Source organism: Sciurus vulgaris (assembly GCF_902686455.1).
Source record: "Sciurus vulgaris genome assembly, chromosome: 6".
Classification (NCBI taxonomy): domain Eukaryota; kingdom Metazoa; phylum Chordata; class Mammalia; order Rodentia; family Sciuridae; genus Sciurus; species Sciurus vulgaris.
The window spans coordinates 75,972,418-75,984,528 of record NC_136466.1 but is presented as its reverse complement, the minus strand read 5'-3'; the positions used below and the strand labels follow the sequence as shown (position 1 = coordinate 75,984,528).

At 34.9% G+C, this 12,111-nt stretch overlaps 1 protein-coding gene across 2 annotated transcripts in view; it reads right to left on the bottom strand.

Annotated features, from left to right (window-relative positions):
* TMEM232 (transmembrane protein 232) overlaps positions 1 to 1,589 on the bottom strand; it is a 326,537-nt gene extending 324,948 nt beyond the window's left edge. For both annotated transcript variants that reach the window (XM_079143528.1, XM_079143529.1), the window contains exon 1: positions 1,494 to 1,589. The gene's annotated coding sequence lies outside the window, so the exon portion shown is untranslated. The remainder of the gene's footprint in view (positions 1 to 1,493) is intronic.
* Between the last annotated feature and the right edge of the window lie 10,522 nt (positions 1,590 to 12,111).

The following is a 12,111-nucleotide window of genomic DNA, read 5'->3' as shown; positions in this document are numbered from 1 at the left end:
GAGTACAGTAATTCCCAAAATGTGAAATAAGGAATATAGTCTGTTGGGATGAAATTACTTCAAAAAATCATTTAGTTGCTAAATAACTTTGGGAAACCTTGAACGAGGCCAAATTTATAGTTTACATACTATAACTCATCTTCAATTTGTTAATATGTTCAGGTGCACTGTGAAACTCCTTGAATATATGAATATATGATAGTTTTCCCCAAATTTATGAACTACAGAAAACTTTTAGAACACTATTTCCTGGAACCATAGACATGACACATTTTTGGAAAAGCTTATTGAGAGCCCTCGTTGTGACCAGACTCTTTACTATGAGCTCTGGATGGACAATGAACTTCAAGAATTGGGAACATTTACCAAATTTGTCATTGCAATGAATGATTCTGAAAACGAGTCAGATGTTCAATAAGGACATGCATTACTGGTAAAGATAAGAAGGTTCATGCAGAATAGTTCTTGGTGAAATAAAAATCTGCTACTTACTTTGAACCTAAAGATTTCTATGGGACATCAAAACAAAGAATATGTACACTATAAAGAGGTGTACTCAAGCTCATGAAATGGCTTCCACAAGCTGAATGGGGGGTTGCTTGACAGTTCATCTGCAAACTAGCATAGACCCACAATTTTTTTAAAAAAGTTTTTAATGTTAATCCCTAGTATGTTTTAAAATGTCCTATTTAATCAAGTTTTGGAATGTACACTTTAAGACACAATTTCTGAAAACTAAGTCCTATTAAAATTATATTAAGCCTTTGGAAAAGTAACAAGTACATTTGAGAATACAAATTTGAACTCTACGTCTAAGGAGCAAAGGGTAATTTGACTGAACACCTCTAAACATGATAGACTTCATCTAGACACGTTGTTGAGATAGGGTAAATTAGAAATTTCTACCAATGTTTACACCATCCTAGAAAAATTTCTTAGTCCATTACTAGGACCTTCTTCTCAAGTTGAAACGCTTTTAGAAATCCTTTTATTTTACACAACCTCCCCGCACCCCACAATGCTGCAGTCCCACTTATGAACTTTTTCTTTTAAAGTCCAAAAATTATTTTTTTAAAAAATTGTGCAGGGTGCAATTTTAGCAACTATCATCAACAGATCAGAGAAGCCAACGGTTTCTGATTTAGGGTGCCCCTGAAAAAGCAAGTCCAGAGTCAATTAAACAAATTTCCCCATTCACTGCAATAAGAAAGTTCCTAGTCTCCCCAGGAAAACGCTTGCCCCATCAAATGTCCCTGTGGCTCTTCCACTCCTAGACTGCTGACATCTTAATCTGAGTGGATGCTGCTGGGATGGTGAGCCTGCCCAAGGGTGTGAAGTGTCTCGTCCAACAACCAAAAATTATGCGACCCTAAGAAAGCAGACTCAGTGACCCCACGTGTGGGTCTTGCTGAGACTCCAGGTTGCTCCAGTTTGTGCATATCGCAACATCCTGAGCTCCAAGTCATCAGAAGTAGGAGGTAGTAGTTACTTACCCCCGCGCTCAGGGCCGCTGGGAAGCCGGGCTGGTTGCTAAGGACGCTGAGGGACTCCCTGTCCCTTAGAGCCTTTTACTGTATGGTGACGAGGGCTTAGCCAATCAGGACGTCGCAGTGAAATTCCACCTGCTCTTTCCCACCTCCACCATATCCGTGTTCAGTTTCTAAAGAATAAGTGTAAAGTGTGTAAAAGGCCTTTATTGGCTTTAAAGATACAACAAGAAAGCACATAGTAACGATTCTGTTCGATTACAGCACCTACTTTGGACTACCTCGGGCCAGCACCCGCTGCAGGAACTGGCTTGCAGTGCGTCAGGGGTTCCTGGTGTCTTAAGACCTCCTCCAAAGACTGCATCCCCGCCACGCCAATCTAAATTTGAAAAATAAAAACAGAAGAGCTGTGTTTTCTAATCAAGTTGCTGCTTTTAAGTTCCTTTTGTACAGAAAATCTGGAGCCGCCAGTGTCTGGCACTGGTCTGTGAGAAGGTAAATCAGCCAGGGTGTTCTGCTATGAACTAACCACAAGGGGGCAAATTGAAACTCAAAAGAATGTCTTTAAAAATCGCATCCAAAAAAAAAAAAAAAAATCTAATTTAAATTCATATAAAATTCCTATGTCTACTATTGAAGGAGTAACTTTATATGTTTTAAAAATATTCACAAGTATTTTAATATATGGAATAATGGGAAAGCAGTTCTAAGGAAATTCAAAGCTAACATACAGAAAATGTCCTGTGGAATAAATTGCCTTAAAAAATTAAGAACTTCAAAAAAGAATTCTGCTATTGTGAACTAGAAGTACATCAGTTTTGTTTTTTTGTTTGTTTGTTTTTTTTTTTTTTTGGTGGGGGGCAGTACTGGGGATTGAACTCAGAGTCTCTTGATCACTGAGCTACATCCCCAGCTCTATTTTGTATTTTATTTAGAGATAAGGTCTCAATGAGTTGCTTAATGCCTCTCCTCGCTTTTGCTAAGGCTGGCTTTGAACTCTTGATTTTCCTGCCTTCACCTCCGGAGCTGCTGGGATTACAGGTGTGCACCACTGTGCTCGGAGTACATCAGTCTTGAACTAGGTTTTTCCATTGATAGCAAGCACCAAATAAGTCTTTTTTAAGATTTTGTGTTTGTTTTTTAGGACATTGTAGTATTTAAAACATGTTATAATATATGGTTCTAGGCTTTTATGAACAAACATCCTTACTATTAGATCATTAAGTTGAGAGTAATAAAAAAAAGTGAAATTGAGAAAGACTATGAAAGATCTAGCTCAGAAAGCAAATTGTAGAATACCAACCCATCTAGAATGTGTTTCAAAAATGTAGAACAAAAGAATAAATAACTCAAAGAATTGGTAGGCAAAGAAAATATTTTTATCAAAACAGCAAAATAGCAAAAGATCCGAGGCAATAAATCGGGATATTTGCCATATTCCAAATACAGTGAGTGTGGGAAGATGGAGGGGGCAGCTACAAAACAAGTTGGTGAGGATTTTGTCTTAATTTAAAAAAATCTAGGGGAAGTATTAAAAACATAAAACATTCAAACTAATAACCAGGCCATTCACAAAAGAATAATAAGAATTGGGGGAAAATAATTCTGCTTTTTAATATAAAATAATTTGAGTCTACAGTGCATTTAGAGAACAAAGTGGCTTATGAAATAATTCTACAAGGAAAACAAAAGGACATGTATGTAAATGGAAGCATTCACAAATACTTTCCCTACACCTGCTATGTTTTAAACCATTCAAAATAAGTCTCTTAGAATTTAAGCAAAATTAAGCATTAAAAAATGTAGAAGTTGTGACTGGAAATAAATACTGTTCAGCCATGAAACCAAGTACACTTAAATAATTAATTTTCCCATGACATGGCAGGGGGGTGAGGTTGAAAGTGATATGTTTCACAAATTTTCAAATCTAGGTTAAAATAATAAAGTGTGAGACAATAGCTCAACTATGGAACCAACCTATATACCCTTCAGCAGATGAATGGATAAAGAAAATGTTGTACATATATGCAATGAAATATTACTCAGCCTTAAAGAAGAATGAAATTATGGTATTTGCAGGTAAATAGATGGAACTAAAGAATATCATGCTAAGTGAAATAAGCCAATCCCAAAAATCCAAAGGCCAAATATTTTCTCTGATATTTGGATGCTGATCCATAGTGTGTGGTGGGGGAGAGGGAAGAATGAAGGAACTTTGGATTGTGCAGCAGGGAGTGAGGGAGGGTAGTGTGCTGGGGATGGGAAGGATGGTAGAATGAGAGGATATACGGTAATAATTTACCAAATATACATGTATGATTACACTATTGGTGTGATTCAGCACCATGTACAGTCAGAGGAATAAGTAATTCTCCATTTGTGTGCAATGTGTCAAAATGCATTCTACTGCCATGTATAGCCAATTAGAACAAGTTAAAAATAAATTTAAAAAATAATAATAATAAAGTGTGAGAAAGCAGTGGGAGATACTCTTCAATTTTCATGAAAGATAGTAAAATAAAGACGTGCCTTTATTATGAGGGAAAGCATTAAGTTCAATCCTGAACTTACTCTATATTCACTTATGTGATAGCTTTCAACAAATAGAAATTTATTATTTTTTATGAGAACACTTAGGGCATATGCAACCCTCAGCAAATAAAATTTTTGAAGGAAACATTTCATAGAATAGTATAAAACCTAAACTCTTATGATTAATATAAAAATTTTATGTGACTACATTTCAGATCCCAAAGTGACCATGTGTGATAAGTGTGTGTGTGTGTTTGCATGTTTTAGAACAATAGAGGTAAAGAATGAAATAGTTTTAAAGTTCATTTAGAATAGGAAATGGCATATTAGACAACAAAGTTATGAAACAGAATCAACGGTAGGATGGTCTGACTTACTACACATTAAAACTTACTGTGGTACCTTTGCCCATCACCCAGTATTAGGGAGTAGTGGGGATTGGCCCCAGAGACTCAAGCATGCTAGACAAGCTCTGTACCACTGAGCTATATCCCCAGCCCTGTTTAATCATTTGTGAGATAGGGTCTCATTTCATTGCCCAGGCTGGCTTTGAACATTTGATCCTCCTGCCTCAGACTTCCAACAGGTGTGCAGCAGTACACCGGACTATGTGAAAATCTTTTAAGTTTTATATTATTGGTAGAATAAAACATAATACAGAAAAATACATTAAAATGTGTGATAATGTTGCCATTTTAATTAAATACAAAAAATGGTGGATTTTGTGCACAATTTTGAAAAAAAATTAAACACTATTTCATACCATAAGAATAAATTTCAGAGACAAAACTTAAAATAAAAAATAATAATGTTAAGATAATCTTGGTATAACCCTAGAGTCAAGATATTTAGTCAACATGAAACCTGTTAAGACTGAAGAAAAACCAAAAATACTTACAAACTTTATAAGAAAAATAATTGCAGTCATTCCTACCAAGAATCTTATACCCAGCAAAACTTACCTTTAAATTTGACAATGAAATAAAATCCTCCCATGATAAACAAAAGCTAAAAGAATTTACAAAAAGAAAGCCAGCATTACAGAACATTCTCAGCAAAATATTCCATGAGGAAGAGATGAAAAACAAAGAAGCAAATCAGCATAGGGAGGAACTATCCTAAAGGAATTGTCAAATAAAGGAGGAACCAAGTAGTGTCAAAAAATAAAAAAAATTAAAAATGAGCCAAATGACCGGGAATACAAATCATATCTCAATAATAACCCTGAATATTAATGGCCTGAACTCATCAATCAAAAGACATAGACTGGCACATTGGATTAAAAAGAAGGATCCAACAATATGTTGCCTGCAAGAGACTCACCTCATAGAAAGATATACTCATAGACTAAAGGTGAAAGGATGGGGAAAAACATACCATGCACATGGACTCAGCAAAAAAGCTGGGGTATCCATACTCATTTCAGATAATGTGGACTTCAAGCCAAAGTTAGTTAGAAGGGATAAAGAAGGACATTTCATACTGCTTAAGGGAAGCGTAAATCAGCAAGACATAACAATCATAAATATCTATGCCCCAAACAGTGGCTCATCCATGTATGTCAAACAAATCCTTCTCAATTTCAGAAACCAAATAGACCATAATACAATAATACTAGGTAATTTTAACACGCCTCTCTCACCACTGGACAGATCTTCCAAACAAAAATTGAACAAAGAAACCATAGATCTCAATAACACAATCAACAATTTAGACTTAACGGACATTTATAGAATATACCATCCAACCAAGAGCGAATACACTTCTTCTCAGCAGTACATGGATCCTTCTCTAAAATATTCCATATTTTATGCCACAAAGCTACTGTTAGCAAATACAAGAAGATAGAGACACTACCTTGTATTCTATCAGATCATAATGGATTGAAATTGGAAATAAATGAAAGAGTAAACAACAGAAACTTCTCCAACACCTGGAGATTAAACAATATGCTATTATATGATGAATGGATAACAGAAGATATTAGGAAGGAAATTTAAAAATTCTTAAAGGTAAATGAGAACAAAGAAACATCATATCAAAATCTCTGGGACACTATAAAAGCAGTACTTACAGGAAAATTTATTTCATGGAGCGCATTCAATAAAAGAAGTAAAAATCAACAAATATACGACCTAACACTACAGCTCAAAGCCCTAGAAAAAGAAGAGCAGATCAACACCAAAAGTAGTAGAAGACAGGAAATAGTTAAATTCAGAGCTGAAATCAACGAAATTGAAACAAAAGAAACAATACAAAAAACTGACAAAATAAATAGTTGGTTCTTTGAAAAAATAAACAAAATTGATAAACCTTTAACCACACTAACAAAGAGAAGACAAGAGAAAACCAAAATCACTAAAATTTGGAATGAACAAGGAAATATCACAACAGACACGATTGAAATACAAAACATAATTAGAAGCTATTTTGAAAATCTGTACTCCAACAAAATAGAAAATTTCTAAGATATCAACAGCTTTCTAGAGACATATGAATTGCCTAAACTGAATGAGGAGGACATACACAATTTAAATAGACCTTTTTCCTTTAATCAGTTAACCACAGTGAAGTTTTAAAAACTCAAATCTGGCCAGGCACGGCGGTGCATGCCTGTAATCCCAGTGGCTCAGGAGGCCGAGATAGGAGGATTTTGAGTTCAAAGCCAGCCTCAGCAATGTTGAAGCACTAAGCAACTCAGTGAGACCCTGTCTCTAAATAAAATACAAAATAGGTGTGGGAGTGTAGCTCAGTGGTCCAGTGTACCTGAGTTCAATCCCTGGTACCAAAACAAAACCAAAACCTTCAAATCTTTTACTTGTAGTTCCAAAATTTAAAATTCTGAAATGGTCGTTAATTAACAATTAGAAAAATATGACAATATCATCCTAACCTCTTAATATAGCCACCACCTGATTAACTGGTTTTGCTCTGCAGTTTGTTTTGTTTTAACCGAACTTTTTTTTAAACTATGAACATTTCTCCTACCAATTTGAGTTTCCTCAACATACAACTTTATAATGCTCTTCCTTTGTCTGAAATTATACTTGCCTCTCAACTCTCAACTGCTGTCACACACTCATATGCACACTACCCCATGCACTAGAGAAATACTTCTATATCAAGACTCAAGCGTTGGATATTTGTTCTCACTGTGGCTGCACAGCCTCCATTGTCCTTCCATGTTCCAGGTACCTCTTCCTGGAGCCCAAGGTGAAAGAGAAGTGTTCATTCGAGAGTTCCTTCTCATGGGGATTACAGAAGCCCAAGAGGGCAAGACAACTGAGCAAAGATTCTGCTTGGGTCACATCTATTAATATCCATTTGCCAAAGAATGAGATTTGACCAAGCCCCAAGTCAAAGGGGGGAAGTCCACCCTGCCCATCCTTGCCCACCCTGCCCATAAATCATAAGGCCACACAGCAAGGGGCTGATGTAAAATATGCTACTCTAGAGGGGTAGAAGATTGAGTTCAGTAATTTAGCCCACTAAAGTCTTAACATAAATTAGTATAGTCTATGAAATTAAAAAAGATTAAACTTGTCAGTGGAAAAAAAATGTATACCCAATTCACAACCTAAAATATTCTTGGTTACATTCATTCACTGTGTGTATGTGTGTGCCATTCAGAATTTAGATATTGAATGTGTTTTTTCCCTAACTTTCCTAACAATGTAGTCAGGATCAAATTTACCATAATGAATTGTTACATTATATAATTTACACACACACACAACATACACACATCAGCTATATTGCTTAAAAATATTTTCTAATTTTCCCATTTCAACTTATTTTAGAAATAAAATATTTTAAATATGATTAAGTTCTATTTTCAAAAAATAATGTACCGTTGCATCACAATACCTAAAACTGTGACTTGTATATACATAGTCCTGCCTAATGAATGTTGCTGGGTGAACGCCTGAGTAAAAATGTATGATTTTTACTTTGTCCTGTGAGCTGAATTCATTCAGTGTCAGAATTTGGTAAAATGTTAACGTAAATGAATGCCCTATTTATTCTGTACTTTTGTTTGTCAGGACCATGACATTCTGTGCTAACTCTTGAAACTGTTCAAATAAGCTGCTGTTCTTTATTTGTATTTTAACTTGCATCTGATTAGTCTTGGCTAGTCTGAATCATGACTAGACTTTCAAAAATATTTATTACACTATTTTGGGATAAGTATTTCTATTTGTCTTTGTTTTTGTGTCTATAACAAAATATTTGAGGATAGGTACTTTATAAAGAATATATCTGAGTCTACATAAGTAATAAAGAATTTTGGAGCCTGAAAGTCAAAGAGTGGTCAGCCACAGTTGTTTGGCCTTTGATGAGGGCCCCCTTGGCTACATCACACCAAGGCAAAGGGCATCAGGGTAGGAATGCACATGAGAGGGGAAATCACAGGGAGAACTAGGAAGGAAGAGGGCTTCAGAGGCCAGGCTTGCAGAATAACTCACTCTTGTAGGATTTAATTGGTTTTTTTTTTTTTTTTTTCAGATGGTAGCATCTCCAATGATCTAACCACCTTCCACTACACCCCATCTCTTGAGAGTTCCCCGCTTCTCTATCATGCTAAGTGACATAAGCCAATCTCCAAAAAACCAAAGGCCAAATGTTTCTCTGATAAGTGGATGCAGATAAATAACAGGGGTAAGGGAAGAATGGAGGAAGGTTGAATGGTGTAGAGGGAAATGAGGGGAGATGAGGGAAAGGGAAGAAGGGAAGGAAAGATGGTAGAAAGAAAGAAACATCATTACCCTATGTACATGTATGATTACCCGTAGGGTGTGACCATACATTGTGTACAACCAGAGAAATGAAGAGTTGTACTCCATTTGTGTACAGTGAATCCAGATGCGTTCTGCTGTCATGTGTAACTAAACAGAACAAACAATTAAAAAAAGAGTTCCCCACGTCTCATCACTGCCACCTTAAGAAACAATAAACACATAAACTTTTGAGGGACACACTCAAATCAAATTTATAGCATGCTATCATGACTATTTTAAAAGAAAATTAATTCATCAAATTTATTCACTAAGGAAGTAAGAAACTTCATCTGTATCATCTGTTAATAGTTAAGTAGATTTTTTCCTATTTATTTTGGTGCCTATAAATATTCTCTATTCATTGATCATTATATAATGTTTTAATATTGTGGTGCTTTTAGAATATGAATATAAATGGTTTGATAATCCTCCCCTCAAAAGATGGTGTCAAATCCTCCTCTGCTTACTGTAGGTTTGGAGTTAGTGACTCTTCCAAGGAATAGAAGGGCACAGAGGACATCATGCTTCTTCCTTGTTCTTTCTGGGAATCACTTGCTCTGGAAGAAGCCACTCATTATGTCACAAGGACACGCAGGATGCTTTACGAAGAGCTTCAAGTGGTAAAAAATTGAAACCTCCTAAGAATCGGCTAGAAATGGAGGCATTATTTTCACAACTGAGTGAGGTGTCCTGGAAGGGGATCCTCCAGCCCCAATCAAACCCAACCAAGATTAAAATGATTCTACCCAGAGTCGAAGTCTTAACAGTAACCTCATAAGAGACCTGAGTCAGAAGCACCCAACTAAGTCACTCTCAAATTCTTGATTTAGAGAAACTATGAGACAGCAAATGCTTTCAGCTGCTCAATTTGTTATGGGAGTAATTTGTTATGCTGCAGTAGACCAAAAAAAAAAAATTACACTATTATTCTCAAATAATGTATGTGAACATTTTTAAAATGCATACTTTAATTCCTATTTTATGAATCTCTCAAATGATTTTGAAGGTACAAACCTTGGATCATTTCAGCATTATTGTTCTAAAATATTTTGAGGAAATAGATGATGAGAAAACTTTGATAACGTTCTAGAGGCTACTGATTAAAAGGTACAGAGTAATCCAATAAAGTAATCTTTTGCTGTGTCTGTTTATAATCGAATCTGCTCTATTAAATTATTTTTGGAAAAAAAGTCTAGGCTTTTTTTTTCTTTTTTTTAGAGCAATTAGAAAACGCAAGCAAAGTTGGGCTCAGTGGTGCACACCTGTAATCCCAGCGACTCAGGAGGCTGAGGCAGGAGGATGGTGAGTTCAAAGGAGCTTTAGCAAAAGAGAGGCACTAAGCAACTCAGTGAGATCCTATCTCTAAATAAAAAAATAAAGAATAGGGTTGGGGATGTGGCTCAGTAGTTAAAGGCCCCTGAGTTCAATCTCTGGTACCAAAAGAAAAAAGAAAAAAAAAAAAAAGAAATAAAGAAAACACAAGCAAAAAGATAAAAATGTGCTAACCCACACGCACACGCAGACACAATATAATCTTGTCAATTTGGTATATATTAGGTATATCTTTACAAATGTTATTAAAATGTAACATCATAGTATAGATATTTTCAATTTAACAGAAGTTTTTTCATGTCGCTGAATATTCATCCCTAATGCAGTCTTTAAAACACTGTGATTCATGTTGCCTTCAACATCCTAGATCAAGTTAATACTATATTTTACCTCAGCAGTTTGCAGTAGCCTACTAAATACAGAGGATTTCACCCTTGCCCCATACAGAAGCCAGGTTGATCCTTCTAATATATCAATAAGGTCATATCTCTCCTTCACTCTGAAGAAAAACCTAAATGTAGTCCATCACTTCCATTCTACCATGTGAGATCTGGCTTCTAGCTTCCTTTCAGCTCTCATTTCCTCTTGGTTTTATTGGCTATCTAGCTTGTTATCAGGGTCATGTGCTTAACTCTATTAAAAAAACATTTTTCCCAGATATTCATTCACTCATATCATTGTCTCACTTCATTCAGGTGGTGACTCATGCCTGTAATCCCATTGGCTCTGGAGGCTGAGGCAGTAGGATCACAAGTTCAAAGACAGCCTCAATAATTTAGCAAGGCCCTAAGAAACTTAGTAAGATCCTGTCTCAAAAAAAAAAAAAAAAAAAAAAAAAAAAGGTCTGGGGGTGTGGCTCAGTGATTAAAAAGCCCCTGAGTATTCAATCCCTGGTACCAAAAAAAAACAGTTTATTTCTTCAGAAAGGACTTTCTTATTCTAAAAATGCTAATCTCAAAAAATGACCCTGGCTATTACTCAGTTTTCAAAAAATATAATTGTGTCATTATCTGACACTGTTATATATATATACATATATATATATATATTTGCTTCATTATTCATCACAGTCATAATATATTTTTTAATGTGCTAGTTTTCTCCCTAAACTGTCACTTCTAACAACGTAGGGACTTTGGCTTATTTACCACTCTATCACTGTTGCTTAAAATAGTATCTGGTGCAAGATAGGTGCTCAATAAAGTTATTTTAATTAAAAGGCCATGTAGATACAGCATTTAATAATATATTGAGTTACTTCACATTTAGATCCCTATACATTTTTTCTATTTTGGGCAAGTATAACACAAACCACAAACATTTGTATTAAACACATATTAGGAACAAAATTAATTGTTTCCTAAGATTTAGAAGTCAAAAGGTATGATCCTATTTTTGTATTTGATATGAGTTGCCAAACTTCTCTCCATCAATAACTTTTTGCATTTTTATATTTCTCCTCAAACCAACTAGACACTTCCTTCTTACCTGGCACAATATAGCTTTCCCCTTTTAAAGATTGTCCATTGAAATAGGTGAAAGATGATTGCTATTTAAATTTCTTTTTTCATTACTAAATGGCATGATTTTCAAATGAATATTATTCACTTGCAATTGTTAATCTTTAACAAAAATCTGTCTCTTCATGTCCTTTGCTCATATTTTTACTGATTTACTTTTTTTCACTGGTAAATACTCTGTACATTGATAATAAGGATATATTGTACATTGATAATAAGGATCTATTGTTTAAACCATGTTAAAATGTCATTTTTCAAGTTTGTAATTTGACTTTCGATTTGGATACTGTTTTCCTTTTCTCATTTACTGAACAGAAATTTAAATTTTATAAAAATTAATTATACTAGTCCTGATTCCTTTGTTTTTAAATTGCTATCAGTCTTAGAAAGTTTTCAATCCACTCCGCAAAAATATTCACTCTGTAAAAATATTTTATTCCAGTATTTAATTAAAAAAGAAAA